Source organism: Pan troglodytes, chromosome 8 (genome assembly GCF_028858775.2).
Source record: "Pan troglodytes isolate AG18354 chromosome 8, NHGRI_mPanTro3-v2.0_pri, whole genome shotgun sequence".
Lineage (NCBI taxonomy): Eukaryota > Metazoa > Chordata > Mammalia > Primates > Hominidae > Pan > Pan troglodytes.
This window is the reverse complement of record NC_072406.2, coordinates 91,351,959-91,378,808: the sequence shown is the minus strand read 5'-3', so window position 1 is coordinate 91,378,808 and position 26,850 is coordinate 91,351,959. Positions and strand designations below refer to the sequence as shown.

The following is a 26,850-nucleotide window of genomic DNA, read 5'->3' as shown; positions in this document are numbered from 1 at the left end:
GGGGAGATGGGACAGAGACACGCAGAGATGGACCCACTGCCCCACCCTGCAGGGAGAGCCCAGACACACACACACACACACACACACACACACACACACAGCTGAGCTGCAGGGAGAGCCCAGACACACACACACACACACACACACACACACACACACACAGCTGAGCTGCAGGGAGAGCCCAGACACACACACACACACACACACACAGCTGAGCTGCAGGGAGAGCCCAGACACACACACACACACACACACACACACACACACACACACACAGCTGAGCTGCAGGGAGAGCCCAGACACACACACACACACACACACACACACACACACACACAGCTGAGCTGGGGCTTGGAGGCCAAGGCCGGAAGAAGTAAAGAAATGACTAGTGCCAAGTTAGGCTTGGCTGCTCACAGAGGACCCCCCTAGCAGACCAGGCCCGCCTAGGGGGAGCTGGTTGGGCCCACCCAGAGACTTCAGGCCAGAGGCTCAGGGTGTAAGTCTGTGGCAGGAGGCATGGCCGCCAAATCCATGCCCTCCCGTGACCACGGGGAGCTGTCAAGACCTCCAGCTGTGGGAGGGCAGGTCCGAACTCTCGGGCCTGAATGCTTGGCCCCCACACTGCCCCTCAGTCAGCTCCACTGTGGTCAGGGCCCCCCAGGCCAGTCTGAATGTGGAGCCAGTGTGCACCTGGAGGTCCTGACACACACGGGAGGGAGGGGTCTCCCCTTTCCTTGAATACTCATGAATATTCACACAGCCTCACGTCCTGCTGAAAAATCACACCCATACACAGGCACACGCTACTTCGCACACACTTACACACAAGCACACAGCCACACACCCTCCTCCCTCCCTCCCTCTGGAAGCTCTGAGTCTCCCACAGCCACTACTCAGGCTAGGGTGCACTGTCATCCTGGGTCTCTGGGCAAGGAACCCTGGTCCCACATTAGGGCCAGAATGAGAGAAGCTGCTAAGAGGAAACCGGCTTTGTCAGGCCCAGCTCTGGCTCCCAAACTGAGCTCACCCGGGCAGGGGAGGAAGGCTTGGAGAACACACTCCCCATCTGCTGCCCTCTCCTGAAGGATCGTGGCCCAAATCCCAGAAAGGGAAAGGGAGCTGCTGAGGTTACACCAGACAGACCAGCATATCAGACCTAGGTCTGAGGCCCCCACCTCCCAGACAAGGGCTTTCTGTACCTCCCCACCCCTCTACCCAACCCACAACCTGTTAGACACCCCCTGATATAAGGAGTGTGGCTCTTTCCCTCAACCCTGCTCAGTGCCCCTATGTCCATGCAATGGGGCCAGTCAGCGGGGAGCAGGCACTGATGCCTCAGCGCCTGTATCCTCGTCCAGTCCTCCCCTGGGACCTTTGGGAACGGGCTCCGGAGGGAACAGGCTTCCTCCCCATCAGTGCAGCCTCCCCAGTAACCATCCTGGAGAGCCTCATGCTCTCTCCCAGACTCAGGGATGCTCCAAGCCCCAAAATCCACTGTCCAAGTGGCCCATACAGCCGCAACCCCAGCTTGCACACAGTTTAGTGATGAGGAACTCACCACCTCTGCAGGAGGCAGCTTTTTAACATAAAATCTCCAGATAGCTCAGACTCTTGGAAAGTTGAATTGGAAGATGCTGAAGAGATAGCATGGTTGCCACTAAGGGGCCTGAGGTCTCCTGGCTGGAGTTCACCAAGCAAGACTGTCCTTTCATCATTAGCTTGGAAAGTGACAGAACTGGCCCATCACCCTGACTGTCACTCCGAATTAGAACAGAGCTACAGTCACAATATCCTATAGCCAGTACCACCTCCTTCACTCAAGACAGCTACCTAGGATGCATGAGAATCACTCACTCACTCACTCACTCACTCACTCACTCACTCACTCAATTAACAGAATATCAATGGGGCCACTGCTCTGTGCCAGGGACTAAGACATGGTAGTGAACAATGGTTCATTCAATGTTCTTTTCAGTTTAACAGCTGCCCTTCACCCATTTTACAGGTGGCAAAGCTGAGTCCAGGGAAAGGCAGCAACTTCTCAAAGCCATACAGGGAGCCAATGGTCAAGAGCGGAGCCCCACGCTGCCGCTGTTGGTGCTGACAGTGGGCCAGCCCTGGGAAGAAGGAGAGAAGGCCGCATGTTCGCCGTCCCCACCCCCAGCCGTTTCTAGGACACCAAGGTATTGATTACCACCCTCGCCTTAGAGTGGTTTTCTTTTCTTTTTCCACCAAGGCTTTCTCTTCCTCATTTTTTTTTTCTTTTTCAAAGAATCAACTCGAAGCTGCTCCTATGATTAATTACCAGCTGCCTAATGCTCCGCCACTGGCAATTTCTGGAAAAGGAATGAATTACCTTGAAAAACATCCGAAAAGAGAACCCACCGTGAAGGAGAATTTCAAAGGTTACCAGACAATTAGCAGAGGGTTCCCCTAGCCTCATCGAGTTGCAGGCAGGCCCCATCGGGAGAGGCAGGCCACCAGCCTGAGGGCCACCCTCTGGCTCCAGAGAGCAGCGGACTTGGCGGGCTGGGCAAAGGCTGCAGGGCAGAAATGGAGTGGCTTTCCCCCAGCAGCTCCCATGCTTGTCCTGGGGCCCCGCCCCTGGCCTCTAAGGCCTTATGCACTGGTTAATCCTGATGGACCTCGGTTCAAATCCCCATTCCAGCACTGATGGTTCTGTGGGTTTCCTAACCACGCCGAGCCTCTGGAGAATGAATTAGACAAACCTCCCCGTGGGATTCTTGTGGGGGTAAAAAGGTATTAAAGGAGCATAGTGCCTGACACACACACAGCAGATGCTCACGAGACTGTGACATTTAAAAATATTCATGGCTTCTAAGCATCCTCACAGCAGCTCTGTCAGCAATGTCAGTATAATCAGCCTCATTTTCAGATGAGAAAGCTGGCTCTCACACAAGGGAAGGGACTGGCCCAAGGTCATGCAGCCAATCAGCAGACAGCTGGGATTTCCTGCAGCAGGAACGGAGATGGAGCCTGGCTCTCCAATGTCGGAGCTTGACTGAGGCTCGCCTGGCCCTGCCCCTAGGCCCCTGGAAGCGCTAAGCTCCAGGAGGGACGCTGAGGGCCGCAGGGGATGTTAGGAGACAGCTCCACACCAGGGCGAAGACTCCCCCCTCCCAGGCTGCCCCAGCACCACGACGCCTTGGGACAAAGGGCTCTGGGCCAAGTAAGGATTTTTGTGAAGTCTCTCATCTCTAGGTTGAGAGTTGCCAAGTAAACAGGGATTACACAGGTCACCCTCGGGCACAGGGCCAAGTGAGATCAACCCTGAAATGCCACCCCATGATGAGAAATGCTGGGGCACGGGACAGAGCTGGGCTCGACCTCAGGACCTGCTGGCCCCGACCTCAGGACCTGCTGGCCCCGACCTCAGGACCTGCTGGCCCCAGCTGCTCTCAGTTGCTCCTCAAGGTGCCCTGCCCCCCTTATCAGGCGGGGGGTCCAGTTCGTGTCCATCCTGGCACTGGTGGGTCCTCAGGGGGAGCAGGGTGGTGGAAACTGAGGTGTGTGGGGAGAAAGGTGGGTCCTAGCACCCTTGAGGAAAAGGGCTGACATGTCCCTAGTCCTTGCTGTGTGCCAGGTGTGTAGTCTCCTCACTGCGAGAGTGGAGCAGGCACCGCCATCTCATTCCCATTTGATAGATGGGTAAACAGAGGCACAGAGTAACCATGCATGCCAGTCAGGATTTGAATCCAGATGGTCTGACCCCAGAGCCCAGTGTATGCACCTCGGCATGTTTGTGAGAGTGGGCAGAAGGGGTGGGTAGCCCTGCACCCATTTCAGCCGACATGCTCCTGCTCACCCAGGCCTCCTTTGGTGGGGCTGCCCATACTCCACAGGGTTTAGAGTGGTGCAGACAGGGCTGCTGTGCCAAGACCAGGTAGCCAGACCTGCCCCTCTCCCCAGGCAGACCTGCAGCCCCCACCCCTAGCAGCTGCTGTAGAGAAAGGCCAGGCCAAGAGGTCCCTGGGTGCCAGGTAGACGGACGGCCCATTGGGGGCATGATGAGCTCCCAGCAAAGGTGGCTTGTGCCCACTCCTGCCCCTCAGGGCTGAGGCCCGAGTCAAAGGTCCAGCGTGCTAGGGCTAGCACCTGCCCTCATGAGGACTCGCCTGCGTCCGACCCAGCCACCTCCCGCCAGCCCCGTGGCACACCTACCTCAGTGATCTGCAAACCACCAGTGTCCCACACGCCGGTCAGCAGCTTGCGGCCCCTCCACCTCACTCCAGCTCCATCCTGCTGCAATGAAAGTGGGAGGTCAGTGGGTCTACCCACAGTAGAGGCCCGGCACTGACCATGAGGCCACTGCCCACTGCCACCGTATCATCCCCATCTGACAGAGGAGGACTCTGAAGGGACATGATGGGGTGCCCTGGCATAAACAGGCCCCTGACTCCCCACACCTGCCAGTTACTGGTTATGTGATTACGGATATGCTCTCAGACTCTCTGGGGTTCAGTTTCCTCACGTGTCAAAGTGGGGTCAAAGTATGTCTCAAGGTCACCGGGAGAATCCAAGGAGATGCGATGACAAAGGCACTTCGCATTCACTCATTCATTCAACAAACATTCAGCAAGCATGCTGATGTGATAGTGATCCCTACCCTTGCGGAGACTCAGACGAGAGCAAAGAATCAAATGATACAAAAGTAAAAGCAGTGCTTGCCAGAAACAAACAATGAGTCCAGGAGCCACACAGCAGAGACTCAAGATCCCAGGTGGCCTCTCTGGAGAAGTGAAGTTGAGCAACAAGCCAGGGAGAGGCAGACCAAGATGCGGCAAACAGCATTCCAGGCAGAGGGAACAGCATATGCGAAGACTCCAAGATAGAGAAAAGTGCCTGGCCCAGTGGAGGACTTGGGGTCTGTGGTGTAGCAGATGCACTGAGCAAGGGAGGGGTGCCGTGAGTGGAGACCAGGGGCCAGCGACAGTAAGAAAGAGGGTGGGCAGGAGTCACAGCAGCATCTGGGCAGCTGAGGGATGTGACCCTAGTTCTAGTTTAGGAAGCCCCCATGGCTGTGAAGGGAGAAGGGCTTGGAGGAATAGGAGGAGGCAGAAGAGCAGTGGGGACGCTGCTCCAGGGTCCAGGCCAGAGACAGTGGTGCTCGGGGCAGAGATGGCAGCAGGCAGAAGTGCAGGGCCTGCGGGTGCACTGGGAGTGTGGGCACACAACCATCCTTGTTGGGTGGGGCTCAGCTGGCCCACCTCCTCAACGGCCCACCAACACGCCCCCCACTGCCCACAGAGCCCTGAGGGCAGGAGGGAGGATGACACCCAGAGGCCTGGCTGGTGGGCTTCTCTGGGGTCTCAGCTGGAGGCTGGGATGTGCAGAACCCTGAATTCAAGCTATGGCTGTGAAGGTGCCCCGATGCATGGCCGTGAACAGTCACTGTGCCTCTCTGCACCGGAGTGCCTACCCCTAAAAACCAGGAAACCTGACTGCAGGGCTGAGCTCCTCTCAGAACAAAGATCGTGGCTCACAGCGGGAGAGGTGGTGCCCACATCACGTGAAGCATAGGCCTCCATACACGCCAAGGGGCTCGGTAAGGTCCTCAGCCTGGGCTCCACCTCACTGTGCACAGGCAGGGGCTCCCAGGGAGAAACGGTGCCCAGGGCCTCGATAAGAGGCAAAGAGGCCTGGTGATTGAGAGGCAGGCTCAGTAATCACAAGGATCTGCTTCAAATCTTGGCTTCGCCCTCGTACCAAGTGTGTGACTTGGACACGTTTCTTAAGCCTCCCTCTGCCTCAGTTTCCTCAACTGTTGTAGGGGATATAGAAATAAAGAGAAGGCCTCCCTCAAAGAGCTGTGCAGACTGTGTAATGCACTGCATGCGAGGGCCAGACACCAGTGGCTCTCCACACACGTCAGCTGATGCATGGATGACCCCGTGGGGGCTGGTGCTGGGCTCCATGAGTGCTGGAACCCTACACCCCAAGATCCTGGGACCAGGCCCGGTGTCCCCACCCCAGCCATGGGGAGAAGAAGTGGCTCTACATCCTAACCTTCTGGCTCTGGCAGCCCCCAAATTCTGCTTACCTTGGAAATACAAACAGTTTTGGGGTTCACTGACCCCAATACTTCCCTTTCACTGAGGAGGAAACTGAGGCCCAGAGACAGGCAGCGTTTGCCCTCATCTGGGGTCATGCAGTGAGTCAGTGACTGGGGCAGAACTGGAGTCGGCCTCCTGCCTCCCCACCGCCCACAGCTAGGCCTTTCCCAAAGGCAAGCTGGCCAGCAGAGCCGCTGACAGAGAGAAAATAATTATCTTGGCAGCTGAGACGGAAGCCAGAGCCGAAAAGCCCTCGCTCCCCAGTGAGCATCGGCCAGGCCCGGAGAAACGGCGTCGGGCCATCAGCGTCTCAGGGGTGCTCGGCTTATGATGCACGCACGTACCTCACTGCCCCAGCCGCCCCAGCCCCTTGGTGTTGGGCTTGTGCAAAGGGGCAAACTGAGATCAGAGAGGGGAAGGGACCCAGCTAGGGTCACACAGCCATAAGTGGGGGTGCTAGAATTTGAACTCAGGCTCTGGTTGGGGGACAGTGAGCCTGCATTGGACCACCCTGCTAGGAAAGAGAGGAGTAGGAGGGCACTCTGTATTGAGTCCATATTGTGGATTGTGCCCTGGATATTTCCTTTAGCACTCAGTGAAACGCTGTGAGGTAGACACTGACATCCCTGATTTCCACACGAGGCCAAGAGGTTCTATAACCTCTTGAGGTCGCACAGCTAATAAGCAGCTCACAGGAACACAGCCGGGATGTGAGTAAGCAGCCCATCCCCACTCACAGTCTGCCCGCTATGCGGCAACCAGCCGGAGAGCCTGAACCCTGCCCAGCCCTGGGAGCTGCTCAGCAGCCCTGCTCAGGGCCAGACGGCGCCGGGCACCCCTCATGCTGCGAAAGGCAGGCTCAGGAACCAGGAGCCTGTGCCATGCTGTGCACACCCACCCCAGCTCTGCTGGTGCCTTAGCTGAGGCCCAAAGCCTGTGTGGGCTTGGCCTCCTGGGGAGTTCAGGGAGAAGAGAGGGCAGGAGACGAGGTGTAGCCCCGTTTGCTCCCAGCCTGGTCAGACTGCAAGGATAAACCACGAGGGGCTGGAGGGGAGCGCTCTTTTGTGGAAAGGCCTTGGTGCCATGGAGTGAGTGCAGCCTGAGCCTCAAGGCCAGTGGAAGCCCACCCAATCTCCCCATGAGGCAGTGACCCCAATGCTCAGATAGCTCTCCCAGGCACCCTCAGCACAGCACTCTCAGTTCTGGGGTGTGTGAGACCCTGACCACACGGCAGCTTCTCACTGCGAGGCCAGAAAGGGCAGCGTGCCGACAGCAGCCTGAAACACCCCTCACTCTCACAGTGCATCTGAAGCTCCCGGGGGAGGGGAGGCCAGGACTCACTCCTGCTTTGCAGAACATGACACTGAGAAGGATGGGGCTGCCAGAGGTGTCCAGCTGGAAAGTGACAAGGCTGAGTCTCAGACAAGGCAGATGTCACTTGGGGGTAGGGACTGTCCTGGGACTAAGAGGGGTTCCCCCCATCATATCTACCTTCCCAGCCCCACCTCCAGGGATCCCTGGGAGGACCTGGGTGTGGGCTGGGGTGGAGGCACTCGGTCATGTTGACCCGGGGCTGAGTCTGACCCAGACAGATGCAGGATCAGTCAATCCAGGATGCCTGGAGGGCAGTGGTGCCCGAAATTTAGGACCAGGGGTGACTCCAGGGCTGCGGCTAAGTAGCCAGTTGCTCTCTACAGCTGCTAAGGCTTGGGAGTCCACACTTGGGGCTGAAGCCCTGGCCCTGGCCTCAAGGGTTAGGGCAAGAGTGGGTAGAATTGGGTTTGAACACTTGCTGGGTGACCTTGAGCAAGTCACTAGGCTTCTCTAAGCCCCCAGCTCCTCTCTAAGCAGGGGCCGACCGCCCTCCATTGGCTCTCACCAGAGAAGGCTCCAGGTTGCACTGGGGGAGGGGGCAGATGGCCCTGGGTGCTGTGCTGGGCAGGGGTTACACCAGGGCACCCTCAACCTGGAGTTCAGGGCTTCCATCACCAGGCCTCAGCTCTTCATGCTTGCTGCTGACCACACACGTGCCTTGGCCCTGATAGCTGTGAGGCCTTAACAAGATACGGGGTGTGCAGATGCAGATACCAAGGAGTTAAAAGCTCAGCCCATGGTGTCCATCCAAATCAGGGTAATTGCTCAAGGTTATAAGTGGCCAAGTGGGGATCAGAACGGTGGTCACAAGGGTGTCCACCCACATCTGGTCCAAGCCGCCGCTCCCCTGGCCAAGCTGGCGGAACCAGCTCCCGCTACACTGATCCTCAGGCGCCTGAGCTGTTCTACCCTCATTTTACAGATGCGCCAAACAGCTGCTGGTCAGGCAACAAGCAGACTCTTGGGGTGACAGGGGATTCCCCAACTTGGAGAACCCCACCGCCACACACATCCCCTTACATGACCCCAGGGACAGGCCCCTGTCCTCCCCTGGCGGGCCAGTGCTGGCTCCAGGAGCAAGGCAAATATTTACCCCATGGTTATCCAAATGGGGCTGGCTGCCCCGCCTCCTGCATTCCTGAAATACCTGTTCCCTGACCTCACCAAGCTGGGGGTGGGGATCCAGACAGAGGGAAGAGCCAGACCCAGGCTGGGCCAGGGTGCAGGCCAAGGCCCACGGGCCAGAAGGATAAAGCAGCCCTAAATCACCCCTCCAGCCATGCACCCACCAGGGGAGGCTCCAGGGTGCTCTGGACATTGAGCTGGACATTGGCCGGAGCAAGGACCTCCCCATGGACAACAAGGGGAGAGGGTCACACTGCCCCAGGGTTCTGTGGCACCAATGCCACCTCAGAGCTCCTGTCATTAGGCCTCAGCTGTTCACACTTGCTGCCAACTGACCACACGCACACACACACACACACACACCCCTTATGCCTGCAGAGAGAACCATTCAACCTGCTCAAACGTGGTAGATTCTCCCACCTGCCAGGCTCCTTCCTCAATAACCCTGGTAGCTCTCACTGCCCCACTCCATCACTCCATCCTCGCACAATCCTGTCACCAGGGAGCTGTAAGGTCCCACTTTACAGAGGAAGAAATCGCTCAGCAGAGAGCAAAGGCCACACATCACACAGTGGCAGAACAGGAGCCGCAGTCCCCTACATGGTGCCTTGTGCAGCTCTACGTCTCGTCACTGTCCTTTGGAACCCTATCCATCCTTCAATGCTCAAAGAGCCACCTCCTCCATGCTGCCTTCTCTGAGAGCCACCTCCAAGGTACCCTCCCTGAACTTCCAGACATGCTGGTGTTTCTTTTCGCTTGCATAATTAAAATTAGGTGCCTGTTTATCTCTTCAGCCTCGAGGCCCATAAGGGCAGGGACCTGGTAGTCCTCATTCCAGGCACAGCAGAGCTGAACCCAGGGACTTGGTGCTCTGGGAGAACTGCATATCCTCTCAATCTTTTCACCAAAGAGCAGTAACTACAGTTGGCCTCAAGGAACAGAAATGAATGAGGACCTAGGAAGCTGGTAGTTTGGGGTCTGCGGGAAGTCCTGGGCGGGGCTGCCTGAGAGTCCCGAGGTACGCTTGGTTCAATCATCCTGTCGATCTTTACCTCCTGTGAGGAGGCTCCAGGATGCCCTCCAGCAGACAGTAGGCACTGTCTTCCCAAGCCCAGCCCTGGAAGCCCAGCCTGCCTGCTGGGCCTGCTTTCCGCTCCTTGCCACATGCCCCTCGGCTCCCTCACCTTTCTCTCTCCCATGGGGAAGGCTCGAAAGTGGCCAGGGAAGGGTGGACAGGCAGCTCTGGGCTGACCTGCTGGGAAGGCAGGAACACCAGGTGAGTAAAGTGCAGGCCTGGCAAGCTGAGATCGTGGGAAGTCGTGGCTGGTACCTGCTGCTGGGCCCTCAGGACACCTCCATGTGTGGGAAGTTCCTGTGGCCAGAGGACATGCCATGCAAACCTAGGGTCCCCAACCTGGCACCGTGGGGACCCAAAGAGTGAGAACTGGGGAAGAGGAGTGGGGGGGTCTCTTAACTACCCTCCCCACCCACCTAACATCCCTGCGACTTGGTTTCCTCATTTTAAAAATGGGGCTATAAAGTGACTTCTAGAAGTTGTTCATTTCATTCATTCATTTCTTTATTTAAAAACAACTGATGACAATGCCTGCTATCTGGCAGAGAAGGAAAAGAAGGAGAAGAGGTAAAGAGTAGGGGTGGGAGGGGTGGGGACGGGGCCAAAGGTCAGCACTTGCCCAGCCTTTGTGCTTCCCCAGGGTGCTCACACACTGTGTGACACCAGTGGGGAAGACACAGGAGATGGGTAATCCTCAGATAACTAGGGGCATGTGCACAGAGTGCTGGCGGGCCAGCCCAGCTCGGCCTGGAAGCAAAATGGGGGGCAGAGCCACCGTCCCTTGGGCAGTCTTTCAGGCAGGAGGGTACCTCTCCCTGGGCAAAGGCCCAGAGGCTTTTGGGGAGCTTTGGGCTGAAGAGAGAGCTGCAGAGGGCATGAGTGAGCAGGGCGCAGCTGCATTCGTGGGGCAGAGGCACATGCACACATCCCTGGGGGCCTCTCCAAGGCCTTGCTCCCTGTCCAGTCCTGATCTACTGTGCTCTCAGGGCCAAGCTGGAGGGACACTTCCTCTTGGAGGAAGAGCTCATGCAGCATCGCCCAGGCCCCAGGAATGACTTCTGCCCGTCCTGCCTCAGCCGTGCCCTGGCTGGTGGTGCACATGCGTGGCTTGTCTGGCCTCCGGCCCCTGCCAACCTAGTCCCTTGGTGCTGGACTTGAACAAAGAGACAAACTGAGACCAGAGAGAGGGAAGGGCCCAGCCAAGATCACACCATGATAAAAACGGGAACTAGGATTCAAACTAGGATTCAGAAACAAATGACTCAGGCCCAGTCAGGGACTGGCTTCCCTTTCCTTTGAGTTTGCATCAGACCCGGAACTGGGAAAGGGAGGGGGAAAGCTGTCCCGACTGCCCCAGCCAACACCTCCAAGCAATCAAAGAGGCCTTGAGCTCTGACAGGTGGCCCGCTCAAACCTGAGGAAGAGGGATGGGGCTCCCTTCTCCCCAAGTCACCAAATGAACAATTTCTGCTTTAATCAAGGGATGAGGGCACAGCATAGAGTGGTGGTGGCCTCTCTGGGTTCCAATGCATCTAGGTTCCGATGCATCAGAGAGGCCTCAGTTCTGACACTTACTTAGCTGCATGATACTGGGCTAGGAACTTGGGTCAGTTTCCTCATCTGTAAAATGGGGGATACTAAGAGTCACTACTCTCACAGAGTTGTTGAAGGACATAACAAGATTAGGCCCATATGCATGTGCACAGGAAATGCTCTGTAAACAGGGGCCATAAGTCATTATTATCACTGGCTCAGGGTTGCTGCCCAGTGTAGACTTGGGGTCCTGCCTGGGATGGGGGCACTGAACCCCGTATCACAGAGATAGAGAAAGACCCATGGCTCTGGGAAGATGAGTCCAAGACCAACTCAGGAGAGGCTTCATAGGCCCCCACAGCTGGGCTTCGTAGAACCACCTGCTCCCAGGACAGGGTCCTCACCTCCTCTTCCACAGAAGCAGCCTAAGGTGTCAAGCATCCTCCAGGTGCAAAATCCATGCCAGGTACTCCCTTCCACACCCACCACTCATCAGGCCCCATAGGGTGGGCACAGCCATCCGTTTTCCAGGGACCGAGGTCTTGCTTAAAGGGGCGCCTAGCTGGGGGTGGCCAGACCAGGTCCCCCGGCACCCACCTGGGCCCTTGCCACTCGCAATGCCAGGGTTCTAAGTGGAATTTCCTGCTGGTGGCCTCTCTTAGAAGTTTTGCCTCTTGCCTCTGCCCACTCTGCTTGGTGCCAACCACCTGGCCCTATGCTTCTGAGGGCTGCCCTAGAGGGCACCCCATCCCACCTCTGGGAGGCCCCCAATCCTAAATGCCCTGCAGCATTAAATGGGCCTAGCAGAAGCTCTCAGGAGAGTCCTTGGAGGTCCTTGGGAAGCTCTGAGTGCAAGCCTGCCACCCTACAGAGAAGGGGACACAAACCCAAAGGGGGTTTGTGGACCAGAATGGAACCCAGGTCCATTCTGGTGTTGGAGGTCCAACTGAGGACCCAGGGGGTCCAATACTGGCCCACAAGAAAGTCACTTATCCCTCCAGTCTGTTTCCTCATCTGGGGCTAACAGCAGCTCAAGGATTAGATGAACTGACATCATACCCATGATTGGCACAGGAAGGTCGTGGGGCTGAAGGGCACGGGCACTGTCGGTGGCACACACAAACCACTGAGCACTGAGTGTTCTCGATGACCCCCTTCCTGGGCCAGGTGCCAGCCCCCTGGCGGTCACGCTTCCCAAACAGGCATCCCTTTGGGATTCTGGCCACACGTGGGCCAGGCCAGTCTGAAGTGATGGCCAAGACCCAGAGTTAAAAATGCCGGACAAAGGAAAGTCCTGTTCTTGCTAGCGGGTGGTGGCGGGTCTGGGCATGGGCTCTAACCTCACCCAGGCCTGGATGAAATCCTGGCCAGCTCACAAGCCACATGGCCTTAGCCAAGTCCCTGCACCTCTCTCTGCCTCAGTTTCTTCAATGGGTCATGAGGAGGGAGAAGGTTTAGTGGGTGACAAGTGCATGGTTCAACCTCTGGCTTTCAGAGCCCAGGCAACAGGAGCACTTGCTATTTACAGGAACATCAGCTCTCTCCCGCAAGGACAGCCAGTGGTGGTCTGCAGGGGACCTGCTGGAAGGCCAGGGAAGAAAGGGGATGACAGATTTGCCGATCACGTTTTAGTCCCACCAGGGCAGATTCCCAGGGAAGCTCGACTTTCCCCACTGGGATTTTGTTTATACAGAAGTGAGGTTCAAATCCAGCCCTTGACCTAGGCAAGTGCCTCCCATCCCTTGACGTCTCTGTCTCTCTATCTGCCAAGCAGGAGGAACGATGCCTGCCAATGCCCTGGGCTGCTAGGAGGACCACAGGATGGAGGACACAGTCCAGCCCAGTGATGGACTACAAGGAGGGTCCTTATTCTGTTCTGTCTACTGCCAGCCCTGTTTGAGCCAGCATCTGCCCAGAGCATGGCCCAGGGCCCACCCCAGAAGGCATTCAGGGCCTCCCCAGGGGCTTCCCAGCTGAGACTGTCAGGGAAGTCCTAGGATGCTCCTTCTTCTCCCTTGAATCTGGGGTCTCATTCATTCTTTCAGAAAGAGGGGTTCCCTCAGTCCAGCGACACGGTGAGATTCTCAGGGGAGTCACCCTTCACCTGCCCATCAACAGACAGAACCCATCCTCTGGGGCCCTGGAAAGGCCTAAAAGGCTGGACCCCCATGGTGGGTTTCCTCTTCCTGTTGCCACAGCACCCAGTACCAGGCTGGCAGGTCCAGGAACCCCTGCATATTTTCTGGAAGAATGAATGGGCAGTGAAGCCAGCAGTGGTGCATAACTGGCTTAGATCAAAGAACATGGTGGCTGACGCTGGTACACATTCTATAAGGTGGGTGGTGTTAGCCCCATCTCACAGATGAGGAAACAGAGGCTCAGAGGCATGAATTTACTTGCCCAGTATTAGAAAGTGGTAGAGCTGTACTCAGAACAGCCTCTGGGCTCCAGAACCCATGCACCAGCCCACAGTGCTGCCTGGGGATCCAGGCAGGGCGGAGAAAGCAGCCCGTCTGAGGCCATCCAGACTAGAGCTTTCAAGCCTGGCCGCAGGCCCCGCCCCGGAGATCTGATTTAACTTGTTTGGGGTGGGTTATCTTTTTTCTTTCTTTTCTTTTTTTGAGACAGAGTCTCACTTTGTAACCCAGGCTGGAGTGCAGTGGTGTAATCTCTGATCACTGTAGCTTCGACCTCCTGGGCTCAAGCGATCCTCCCACCTCAACCCTCCCAGTAGCTGGGACTGCAAGCGCCCACAACCACACCCAGCTAATTTTTTATATTTTTTGTAGAGACAGGGTTTTGCCATGTTGCCCAGGCTGGTCTCAAACTCCTGAGCTCAAGTGCTCCTCTTGCCTCAGCCTCCCAAAGTGCTGGGATTACAGGTGTGAGCCACTGTACTGGGCTGGGCTATCTTTCAAAGCTGCCTCAGATCTCATCCGGGGCCATGGCTGAAATCCCTTGGCCAGCCTAATATCCACTCTTCAATGGGGGAAATTGGCTCAGAGAAGAGGAAGGGGACCTGCCCAAGGTCACCTCTGGTGTTGGGGGAGCCTGGGCCCTAGAGCCCGGTCCCCTGACTACTCCATCCTACGTTTTGAACTCTTATAAACAGAGCAGAGCACCATCACCTGGTGGAGCAGCCCAGGGGGCCCAGATGGCGGCGGGCGAGATGAGGCAGACAGGCGGGAGGAGCCAGCACAGCACGCAGCCAGATGACACACAGGCCCAGCAATTCCTGACTCATGGCCACCCAGCCCGTGACTCCACCCACCGCCAATGCCCCCACCCTGGCTCACATCCCGCAGCCCACTGCAGCCTCCAGAGTCCACTCCCATTCAGAGCTAGAAAGCCATGGAGGGAGGGAGAAGCAGTGGGGCCCACCCGGGCCTGAGTGGCAAACCCAGACAACCCCACGCCGGTGGGACTCAGGGGCACCAGAGGAAGAAGGAGGGGTGGTGGTGCCAGCCTCAGTGCTGGCTCTGAGCAGCGCCTCTCCAGCCTTGCGGACAGGCACCCAGCTACAGGAGGAAAACTGAGGCCTCCCAAGCCCAGCTGGTGCTGACACCCACTTGGGCCAACTTTCTTTGCCCCGTGACCCCTCTTGAATCAGGGCTCCAACACCGGATGAGTGTGCCAGGCTTCTCTGCTGCCGGTTCCTCTCCCCATGAACTCACTACTCCTCTAAGAACTTTCAGTGGCTCCCCACTGCCTACGAAATCTAGTCCTAATCCTGACCTGTAATGTTTCCCTCGCAGGGAAAAGGCTGATTCAAAGGGAAGGGCCGCAGGGGACCCAGCACTGTGTCCCCAAATCTTAAGGACTTCTCACAGCACCCTAAGACACTGGCTCTGAAAGGTCCACTTGCCAGAAGCAGACACTGAGGCTCAGAGCAGCAATGTGTCCAAGGCCACCAGAGTCTGAGCTGTGGCCACCCCATGGCAGGGGCTTGGCTGCTCAGGTGCCTGGTCTTCCCTGCTGCTGACAAGCTTTCAGCTCGCCCAGGAGCTCAAGGTGGCCCCCGGATCTGTCTTAACCCATCCAATGTCACAACGACTCTGGTCTTTCCCCGTGGTGCCCTGACCCCTCTGCTTGGCCCCCTTTAAGACACAGTTGATCCCCTAAGCTGCTACCCCTGCTGATACTGAGGTGGGCTTGGGCTTACTTGGGGAGGTGGGTCATGGGTCAGAGAGCACCCACCAGGAGGGAGGAAGAGGACGGGGTTGGCAGGGTGGTGGGAGAGCCTGCCCCTCAGCACAGCCCCATCCCTGCTTCTGGCCCAGCTCCCTGAGCAGAGCTGAGAGACGGAGGCATGCTCCGTCGCCCGGCTTCTGGGAGATGAGAGAAGGGGCTCCTTTCCAGGCAGACAGGGGTGGATGGGGAGGTTTTGTGTTATCACCCCCCAAGCCTGGCTGCCTTCACAGGGTACACATTCAACCCACCCCAAACCCTTTATCCCATGGGATGCTCATTGCTGGGCAGAGTGTCTGCCTCTCCCTGTATTTCTACAGATGAGACCCAGAGTGGCTGAGTGACTTGCCCAGGTGCACAAGCAGGTTGGTGGAGGATCCCAGCCCAAGAGCCCCAGCCTCCTGGCTCCCAGGCCTAGTCCCACTGTGAGGTTTCTCCTGCTAGGTCCCCAAGGGTTACAGGCTGTGTCTGAGAGGAGAAAAGTCATTAGCATGTGTGGGGGGTGCGGGATGGGCGTGGGCCCAGAGCTGCCACCACGGGGAGGCCCAGGGAGGGGGTCAGCGCAGGCCAGAGGCAGGGCGGCCCGAGGTCAGGCTTCCTTTCTCAAGAGGGCACGATTCCTGGCAGCAGCTCTCATGGGAAATAGGAGAAGTGCCACCCCGTAGAGAATACGGGGTGGGGCAAAGGTGGTGTCTGGGCAGGGCTTCCTGTTGGGTGGGCGGGTGGCCACTCGCCGAGGCCTAGTGACCTGCACGGCTGCGGCCCGGGGCCAGGCCAGGGTTGGGTTTCGCCTCATCCCTGGCTCAGGCCCAGGCCACCCTGAGCCCCATCCTCCAGGCCCGCCCTGGCTTCCTGTCCCACTGGCCCCACCCAGCCCAGGGGAGAGGGAGGGCCGAGGAAGCCTCCTCAGAAGCACCAATGCTTTCTGGGGGCTGGAGTGGGCAGGCCACGCTGGCCTGCTTAGTGGCCTTTGGCCTTTTACCTCTAGGCCTCCCACCGTTCATTTTCCAGTGTGAGGCCTCGACAAAAGTGCTGCTGGGTTTTCTTCCCAGGAGGGCACACTTCAGACACAGCTGAGCGGGGGCCCCTGATTGAATCCCTGCCTTTCCAAGTCAGCAGACAGCAGTGTCCCCTGGGAGAAGTCATGCCCAAGAGACCAGGATGAGAGGAAGAGTGAACCAAGGCCAAGTTCAGCCTTCGAATGCAGAACTTCCTGGAGGTCGAGCTCTTGCAGAAGGCGTGCCACCCCACGGGGCCACGCAGCCCCACATGAGGACAACGTGATGTCAACCACAGGCACAGCGCCTAGAGAAAGACCCCTTCACCCCACCCTGACTTGGCATGCCTGAACGCTTGAAGTGTCTGGAGGAGTCTGGGTGGGAGGGGAGCTTGGCCCAGGGGCTGCAAGGCTACCCATGGCCTCCAGGTGAATCCAGCCCATTCCCTGTGGCCTCAGGAACTGGAGGCTCACCTGTCCACAGGTTGGGGGTATGGTGGGAGTGCAGAGGTTGGCAGCCCGACCCAGTGAGGGCAGAGATCTGAACAGAGGCCCTCAGCCCTCTCCAGTCCCCTCTCCTGCCCATTCATGCTCTCCCAGGGCAGAGGGACTCAGAAAGCAAATAGGCCAGAGAGCAAGGAGGACTCTTCCAGCTGGCCGACGGCCCACCAGGGACAAAAGCCTCTTGGCTTAGTGCTGGGGATGAACACAGATGGGAGGGGGTGTGGGCCTGCCTGGGGCCCAGCCTTGCTCGAGATTACCCCAGGGACAGGGACAGAGACAGGGACAGAGCAGGGATCCAGGTCTCCTGCCTGTACCAAAGGCAGCCCAAGGGCCTCCTCATGAAGGCAAACTCACAGCAGTCCCTCCTGGCTCCGGGAGCTCCTGAGTGGTGAGAAGGTGGGTCAGCCCAGCTTAGGCAGGAACTGACTTTAGCCACACCCTGGCTGCCAGCGCAGGCCACTGATGACTTGTCCAGATTACCCCAATCAAACAGGCCCTGGCGGGGCCATGTACAGACCCAGCTTGATGCTCTGCCTGCAGGGAGGAAAGCCCAGGAGGGACTCAATCAGAAACTGCCAAGGGCCTAAAGTCTGTGGCCCTAAGACAAGCAGGGTGGAAGACAGAAGTCAGCGTCAGCCTGGTGGGAGGCCAGGACCCCATGTCCCAGGAGGAGCTACAAGATGGCAGTAGTAAGCCTCATGACCCCAGAGATACGCAAGCTGAGGCTGGGGACATACAGGCCTAGGCAGCATTCTGGGATGCTGACCCAGCAGCTTTATAAAAACCCCGGCCCAGAATCCACATTCAGTTGTAGGTGGCATGATGGCGGATCTGCGTCACCCTCAGCCCTGGCCACCCAGCTCCACCCCTTTTCTGGACAGGCGTTTCCTAGAACAGCCTGAGCACACGAGCCTGTGGGACTCTTCCAGATTGAATACCCTAGTTCTCATCACAACAGAGACAAGGTCTGATGATGCTCTGTCTGGCCTTGATGCTGGCCCTCTACACCCCCTTGTCTCAGGCACCTGGTGGGCTCTGCCGTTGGCCTATCCTGGGGAAGTACGCCTAAGCTTCCTCAGAACCCAGGGGAGCCTGTGGGGTCAGCCATGCCCTGCCCCCTAGCCAAGAGCCAGCTCTCTCCTAGGCCTTACCTGGGCCTGGCCCTGGGCCCACCCTGGAATGTTGCTGGATTCCAGTTCGGCCGTGATCATGCAGGGTGAGGGATGTATCTTTTGTGGAGCGTGGGCCCCATACAGACTTGGCTGCCAGGAAATGTTTGTCAAAGGAAGGAAAGAGGGAAGAAGCAGGGAGGAGGGGGACAAACAGACACATGAACGCAGGTGGGCTCTCAGAAGCATGGCCCCAAAAAGCCACCACAGCCCTCCTCCTCCAGGCCCCCAGAGATGGTGTCATCTATGCAAGACACAGTATGCAGGCTGACAAACCTCGATGAAGGCCTGGGGAGGCCCCACTCTGCAGCTGCCACTTCCCCTGGTGCTCTGCTCCCCATGTGGGCTAGGAGAAGGCCCCCAGGTGTCCGAGCCCAGGGCCTCTGTGTTCTGCCCACATGCACACATTTGCTCTGGAAGCCCAGGGTCTGGCTCACACCTCCCTAGAGGAAGGGGACACTCTCCCTGGCTAGAAACACCTGCTTGGTCCATGAGAGGCTCGGCGGTGCCTCTCACTGCTCTTCCTGAGCCCTGCAACAATGTAGGGGTTGCATCCTCCTGGAATGGCAGTGGGGTGGGAAATGGCCAGCTCATGACAAGATCACAGGGGTTTTGCAATGAAAGGTGATGCTGCCCATCCAATGGGAAGAAAATATGTCACAGAGGCGAGGGTTTGACGAAGTTTCCAGAAGGTCTGTGTTCTGACAACCTCTATCCCTGCCTAGCCCAGGTCCTGGCACACAGTAGGTGCTAATAATTCAGTGGCCTGATGGATGCACACGGGAGGCCTGGCTTCCACACTCCTGCCACGGAGGCCAGGGCTCTAAAGCACACTCCAGGGGCCATACACACAGTGGTTGTGCCCATGTGTGCCCCTTTCTCTGGTGAGGACTCTGTCTTTCTCGGCTCCCCCTGGTCAGAAGGTGCCCACCCTCTCCATTTAGGGCTGAGAGGGTTCTCTGTTATCAAGCTCTGTGCCTTTTCTTGACAGATGGGTTGGGGCAGGGAGGTCAGTCGTCCAGGGAGGGCAGAGGATCAGAGCAAGGCCATTCCCCAGCCCAGGCCTCCCCATACCAGATTCTGAGGCCCAAGAGCTCTAGGACCCAGCTCGGGGCTCCCTGATGCCCATGGCGATCCTCGCTGCCACCACCCACACCAATGTGGCCCTTCTCCCTGGCTCTGTGTCACGGCCTCCTGGCTGCAGCTGGCCTGAACTGCTTACTTGGACAAATAGCGAGAGAAACCAGCCACGTGATGGCTAAGGTTTCCTTGACCAGGGACAGGGATACACACACACACACACACACACGTACACTACACACACGCACAGCCACTTGTGGGTCAGGTAGTCATGTGGCCCAGGCTTCTGTGTCTCTGAAGGACAAGTGACTGGCTGCCCTTCTTCACCCAGAAGAATGCCCTCCCCAAGCACTTGTTTTCTGCTTCCTGGATGTGCCAGGGGCTTGCTGGGTGGGAAGCCCAGCAGAGTCGGGGAGGAAGCGGGAGCAGAGGGAGGGGGCAGAGCACCCGCCCAGCCCCAGCCCTGCCTGTGTCTGGTGTTTTCCTTCCGCCCTCCCCACCCAGAGGGCAGATGTCTGCTGGGAAACTGTGGCCGCCCAGCCGTTCCCTGACTACAGGGACAATCCCCAAACCCAGGGAGAATCCCAAAGCCCAACGTTGGGGCCACACAGGAGGGGAGCCAAGGCTCAGAGAGAAGTCCCTGTCATAAATGGCAGAGCTGCCAACATGCTGCACCTGGACCAGTGGTTTTGTAGCTAGAGTCCATGGTATATTATAGCCTTTGGGGCATCTAGGGGGTGAGGGAGGGTAGAAGAAGGGGGTGTCTAGTCCAACTCAGCAGGAGCGGCTCTGCCTTTGGTCTGTTGCTTGGGAAAGGCCTGTGGGCCAGAGTCTTGAGCACTTTTCCAGCATTGGGGATCTGTGTCTCCGCTACTACCCTAGGGTGGCAGGCTTGTCCTCACAGCCTGAGATGGGCCCACTAAGACAGAAGGAGGCCACATCTCTTGACAGGCAAAGCTGAGACCCTGCTCTAGGGGAGGAAGGCTGAGGGGTGGAGAGTGGGGAGCGGGAAATGCCAGCTCTATGGGGGTCTGCAGCCCGCTCCCACCCTTCCCTGGCCTCAGTCCTGACCCCCAGGACTCCAGAAACTCACTGCAGATGCATCTCAGGAAGGCTGCAAAAAATGAAAGGCATGGCCAAGAGTTCCCAAATAAAAGCTAATTCCTGGGCTGGGTGTGGCAGCTCACATCTATAATCCCAGCACATTGAGAGGCTGGGATGGGAGGACTGCTTAAGCCCAGGAGTTTGAGACCAGCCTGGGCAACATAGTGAGACCTTGTCTCTAATAAAAATTTTAAAAATTAGCCAGGCATGCTGGAATGCACCTATAGTCCCAGGTATTCAGAAGGCTGAGGTGGGAGGGTCAGTTGAGCCTGGGAGGTCAAGGCTGCAGTGAGCCACTGCACTCCACCCTGGGTGACAAAGCAAGACCTTGTCTCTTAAGAAAGTAAAAAGGCTAATTCTGGCCAAGCCCCTCCCTCCGCTAAAGCCCTTCACATAGGTTATCTCACTGACTTCTTACAATAACTCCATGACTCTGTGTTCTTCACCAATCCCCCACCCCACTGTCTCAGGGCTGCAGAATGAAGCCTCGGGAAGGGCTTTACTGTGGAGGCAGGTAAAATTATCACCCCATTTTATGGATGCAGCACAGAAATCAATGTGAACTAACCGGAAGGTCACACAGTTAACAAGGGGTGGGGTGGGATTTGAACCCGGAGACCCCAACCCTAGACTCTGTGTTCTTCACCAATCCCCCACCCCAACAACTCAGGGCTGCACAGGGCTCCTCTGGTGGCCCCAGCCCCCAGCCCAGCACACCTCGCAGGCTCTGTCGCGCAGGCACTCCGGAATGCAGCTTCGGGAAAGGCTCTACTGTGGAGGAGGAGGGAGAGAAGACCTCAGGAGAGGAAGAGCACTGGGATGGAAATGTGAGCAGAGGAGGCAGGAGAGAGTCTTGTCAGTGGAGAAAGACACAGAAAGGGAGGAAGAGTGAGAGGCAAGGCCATGAGTGGAATAGAGAGAAGAAAGGAAGCTACAGAAAGAAGATACAGAGAAGGAAGACACAGACAGAGGGGGAGGGGGAAAGAGGGCAGGAAGGAGGGAGGAGGGGAGACAGAGAAGAAGAAAACAGAAGGGGAAGAAGGTGCAGCTGGGCAAGAGGAAGAAAGAAGGAAGGTGGAGGGCAGGAGATAGATGGAGGGATGGCGAGGAGGTGGGAAATGAGCCACCAAGAAGCCGAAGGGGATGAAGAAGCCAGGAGCCACGGAGACAGACACACAGCAGAGAGGAGGTCAGGGCCTTGGAAAACTGAGAGGCAGACGGAAAGCAAGCCCGCCCACCGAACATTGAATACCTAACAGGAGATGACAAATCAAATGGGAATTACTGCGGTAAAAACATAATTAGAAACTTGATTGAAGTTAAACAGAATTTACATAACACTGCAAATTAACTTTACACGGAAACTATTCACTGGGAAGGCAATGAAAAGGCATTTCATTAGTAATCTATATTTAAACAATAGGCACAATGGAGCCTCCTGATGAGGAACTTGGTGCCTTCCACCGGAGCCGGTGCCAAAGACTGCAGGAAGACCAAGCACAGTGGGTGCTCCAGGCAGAAATGGGCAGGGACCAGGGGGATCCCTGTGCCTGCTTGTGGGGTGGGGTGGGGACACAAACAGGCCAGGTGAGCTTCTGGTGCCAGTGCTGTCCTTGACTTGCTGCGTGGCCCTAGGCAAGTGTCTTACCTTCTCTGGGCCTCGGTTTCCTCACCTGCAAAATGGGGCCAGTGGACAGGCAGTCTATAAGCCTGGATAGTCTAAGACAGTCTGGGAGATAGTAGAGGATTATAAGAGCATGGGTTCTGGAGTCAGACGGATGCAGTTCCTGCCCCTTGTGAGCTATGGCATCATGCAAGAATTTTCCTCTCTAACCCTGTTTTACCCATCAGTTCAATGGAGGTAAGTCCAGTCCAGTCCCGCCTGACGTCACCAAAGCAGTACAAGGATTTAGGGAGAGAATGGATAGGGACAGGCTTAAAGAAAAGTGAGTCTAAAGGCACAGGATTACTCGTCCCCTCCGCCGGGCACACTAATGAGATTACCCGAAGCCTCCTGCCACCGCTCTGCCACAGAGCCATGCATCATCAGAGCAGCTGCTGCTGCTGCCCTAGTCCCCGATGCAGAGTTGGAGGGGCATCTCCCCCTGACTTTCCCGAGGGAGAGGAGGTCCACAAGTCCCTGCCTGGCTCCATTCAATTCTCAGCCTGGAAAAGTCTCCTGAGCCTCCTCTCACGTCCTGGCCATGTCAGACTGCACTCACTCTGCAGACGGGCTGGACTGTGCTCCCGAGTCTCCTTTGCCTGGACACACTCTTCTCTCCACCCCCACCCCCCAGCCCCTATCACACCTTGCACACCTGCCCGGCCTCTGGCCTTGTTCAGGGCAGCTATACTGTGTGCAGCCGTTCCTGACCAAGTCAAGGCCGTTCTCTCTGCTGGGCACCTGCAGTGCTCACTGTTATGATGGAAGGTGTGGGTTCTTTACCTGTCCCCCCACCACCCCATCTGGACTGCCAGTTCTCAGCGCAGAAACCCTCCACTGTCATCTCTGCACACCCTGACTCGAGCCCTGCATTTGGCACAACACAGGTGCTTAGGAAACACTGGTTGACCTCAGAGTGGTCAAGGGAGGCTTTCTGGAGAAGGTGGGACTAGAGCTGCACGCTGAAGGGGAAGAGCATCTGACAAGACCCACAACTCTGCTATGGAGAGAGGGGTGAGTGGGCCCAGGGTCAAACCTCAGCCAGAGCAGAGGGATAGCTCAGAAGCTCCTGGGTCTGTTTCCAGAGTCTCGGGGTGCCCTCTCCTGTGAACTGCAGTACAGGGCAGCTGCAGCGCCCCAAGACATACTACTGGTGGGTGGCAAAGCTGGAATTCTAAGTCAGGCTCAGGCTCCTGAGCGCCAAAAAGGTAATTCAGGAGCCAAGGGAGAGATGGAGCGGTGGGGAGCTCCTGGAAGGTCAGGAGCTCACTTGTTCCTCGGGATCCTACCCAGCCCGGGGCCTGGCCTGGAGGGGGCACTGCTGATGTTTGCAGTAGAGGCTGAGAAAGAGAGAGACAGAGATGGAGAAAGAATGAAGTGACACAACACTGACACGCACGTATATGATTGCCCACCAAAGGCAGAGAGCTCCCCTAACTGGGAGCAGGTGCTCTGACACTCAATCGCGGCCTGGGAAGGTTCACGTCTTTTAGGATAAAGGATCCACACCATGCTCAGGTGCTCAATAGGGAGCTGCTCGGTGCCTCTTCCCCATGGGCAGCATGTGACCTGCCACCTGGAGCCCTGCGTTTTTGGACAAGGGGGAGGAGCCCCAGAAAGCAGGAGGGAGGTCCATAGTGCTAGCTGAAGAAAGTGCGAAAGTGGACAGACATCAGGGCAAGATGCTCGGCCAGGGTCAGGGAGTGCCGGCCAGGGTGATGGGGAGGGCCCAGGCATGCGCTTGCCCACAGCCCCTAGCCCCTGTGTGGCCAAGTGTGGGCAGGAAGGTGGTGTGGTCTCTCCTCTCTCTCCATTAGCCCTCTCCAAATATGGCTGGTTTATTGAGGCCTCTGAGCCTTTGTGTAGGCTGTTCCCACTGCAGCATACAGAGTCCTTTCCATGCACTGCCCAGCAGAGTCTTGCTTGTCCACTCAGAGCCTGCTTTCTGTTCCCCTCCCTGGCTGCACCTTCTCCAGCTCCTCTGCAGACCCCTTACCCACTCACTCCCCTAAACGGCTGGGTGCCCCGTGACTCACACTCAGGCTCCTGACCCTCTCAAGCGCCACACACTCTCGAGTGATCTCATCTGCCTCACGACTTGCAACACCATCAATCCACGACAACTCCCAAATTTATATCTCTAGTCTGGGACCTCTCTCTGCCTTCCAGACTCATATTTCCAGCTGCCCCCTCAATCTTTCCACTTGAACGTCTCAAAGGCATCTCAAACTCAATGTGTCTGAAACAGAACTCCTCAGCTTCACGCAGCCCTCCCCGGCCATTGTCCCTGGCTGAGCAAATAACCACCTCCCTTCTACCACTGGCTCCTGTCCCAAACCCAAGGGCCTTCCCTGACTGTCTCCGTCTTTTTAAATCCTCCACCTCTAATCCACTAGCGAGCCTGCCTGCTGGGTCTCTGAAATATATTCAGCCTTTGATGGCTTCCCACCTCTTCCTCCACTACCCCTTCGTCCCTGTTCCCATCACCTCTACCTGGATGTGGGCAACAGCTTCCCAGCTATCTCTCTGCTCCACGCTTGTCCGCCTACAGGAGTGGGTCCTCCATGATCTCTCTGACTTCGCCCCCTATCCTGACATCCTCCCAGCCACACTGGATTATTTGCATTTCTTTGAACAGGTCAAGTACATCCCTGCAGACTCCCTGGCTGCATTCAGGTATCTTAAATGGCCAACTTAACAGAAGCCTTTCTTGGGTCAGGCAGAGTGGCTCACACCTGTAATCCCAGAACTTTGGGAGGCTGAGGCAGGTGGATCACTTAAGTCCAGGAGTTCGAGACCAGCCTGGGCAACATGGGAAAACCCCATCTCTACTAAAAGTACACTAATTAGCCAGGCATGATGGTGTGTGCCTGTAGTCCCAGCTACTCAGGGGGCTGAGGTGGGAGAATCACTTCAGCTGGGGAGGTCGAGGTTACAGTGACAGAGTGAGACTCTGTCTCAAAAAAAAAGCTTTCCTTGACTAGTGAAAGAGTACTTTACACTGTAGACTCTGTGCTCCTACCTGGCTAAATTTGTCTTCTTAAAACTTAGCGTCACCTGACCTATTCACTTTTTAGGTATTTATCATCCATGCCTCCTCATGAGAGTACAAGCGCCGTAAGGGCAGGGAGTTTTGTCTGCTTTATTCCCTGCTATATCTCTGAACTTAAAGAGTTCCTGACAGACTTTTTCGGTCAACACCTGGGGAATGAATGCATGAGCAATGCCGCCTCCTCCTCCCCGAATGTCTGCCTGCAGAATCAGCCACGTCCCCTCTCCCTCGTCCCCTGTGTCATCATGGTCACCACACAGGCTTTGAGCACTGCCTTATGGAACTCAGTCTGGCTCTGGGATCTGAGTCGTACTCCATTGCACACCACACCCTCTCAGGGCAGGGCTAAATTGGCTCTGTCTTCAAAACCCACCCCCGGACAACGAAGTGAGACCCCATCTCCACAAAAATTTAAAAATCAGCTGGGCGTGGCGGTGCATGCCTGTAGTCCCAGCTACACGGGAGGCTGAGGTGGGAGAATCGCTTCAGTCTGGGAGGTCGAGGCTGCAGTGAATCATGTTCGTGTCACTGCACTCCAACCTGGGTGACAGAATGAGACCCTGCCTCAAAAAAACAAAAACAAAAACAAAAACCCCAGCCCTTAATGCGGGCCTGGCCTGGTGTGAGAGTCCATGAATATTTGATGAGTGAATTAAAGAGTAAATAGATGGGTGGATGGGGGGAATGGGTGGGTAAGTAGTTGGATGGAAGGACGGATAGGTGGTGGAGGGATGAATGGGTGGATGAGTGTGGAAGGACTAAAAGAAAGAGGGATGGATGGAGAGATGGACAGGTAAGTGGCTGGATGATGGATGGATGGATGGATGGGTCTCACAGGCACACAATACAGACTAGTGGTTGCTTGGCCTCAGAAGCAGAACTTCTCTTGAGAGGATGAGTGCAGTACGGTTGAAGTAAAAGCATAGAAGCTGGTATGGCAAATAGGATGAAGCCAAGCTGCTGTGGCGTGGCCAGAGCTAGCTGTGTGATCCCTGGCAGGCACCATTAACTTCCCTGTGCCTTGTTCTCGTGGTCTGAAAATGCAGATAATAATTCTTGCCCAGAGCTGACAGGGAGAACTTTGGAATTTTGAATGCTGCCACAAAGGAGACCACAGCCACATCCCCAGTGAAGCACATCTCCAGCCAGGTCTGCTTTGGAAAATCCTCTCTTCTCAAGCCCCACATGGCACTGTGGACCTCGTAGCCTTAGAATCCAGCATCCACAAAGGCTGGGACCCCTGGCTACAGCCCTAGAGTTCCAACTGAGCCAGGCTGCTAAGATGGCTCAACCAAATCAGACACAACTGACTCACAGAATCCTTGAGAACTGATGTAAGTACAGGACCTGAGCCCAGTGCCCCATTTTGGAGACAGACAAACTGACACCCAGAAGCCTTTTCTGGCAGTATGAGCACCACACAAGGAGTTATAGAGAGGCCCTGCAGCCAGGCCCAGGAAAGGCTGTGAGAAGCAGCTGAAAACCCTCAGCTCTGGTCCAGCCACAGCACTTCTGGGCTGCTAGGGCTTGCCCCTGCCCAGGCTTAGGCAAAGGTGATGGTATGGCCTGGGCATCGGGGGCTGGTGTTACCTTTCGGGGTATGGCAGCTCAGTGAAAAACAGCGGCTCCTCTCCTCACACCCCTTGCAGCATTGGTCCGACGCCAACGGGCCTCCTCCTCTTCCTCCTGGGTACACAGGGGAGAGATGAGACGTGTGTGAGAGCAGGCCGGTGTGCCGTCCACTCCCCTCCCACCTCTGTCCCTGCCGCCAAGCTAATCTCAGCGGCCTCTTGGGTCACTTAAGCACACCCCGGGATGCCTGATTTATCAGAGCTGGCTGTGTCTTCCCCGCCCAGCCGCACTCCAACCAGCAAGCCAATTCCTCCTAGTGGATTTTGAAAAATATATAAAT

At 56.8% G+C, this 26,850-nt stretch overlaps 1 protein-coding gene and 1 long non-coding RNA gene across 9 annotated transcripts in view; one reads left to right on the top strand and one right to left on the bottom strand.

Annotated features, from left to right (window-relative positions):
• ZMIZ1 (zinc finger MIZ-type containing 1) overlaps positions 1 to 26,850 on the bottom strand; it is a 248,043-nt gene that overhangs the window by 150,649 nt on the left and 70,544 nt on the right. For 6 of the 8 annotated variants that reach the window (XM_016918729.3, XM_016918726.4, XM_016918724.4 and 3 more), the window contains 2 exons: positions 26,529 to 26,624; positions 4,183 to 4,263 (listed from right to left, as the gene is read on the bottom strand). The gene's annotated coding sequence lies outside the window, so the exon portion shown is untranslated. The remainder of the gene's footprint in view (positions 1 to 4,182; positions 4,264 to 26,528; positions 26,625 to 26,850) is intronic. The other 2 variants (XM_016918727.4, XM_016918728.4) reach the window with 2 other exon arrangements.
• On the top strand, positions 1,955 to 5,825 carry LOC134807184 (uncharacterized). The gene is made up of 2 exons (XR_010146941.1): positions 1,955 to 2,183; positions 2,273 to 5,825. It is a non-coding gene; the product is annotated as an uncharacterized LOC134807184 (long non-coding RNA).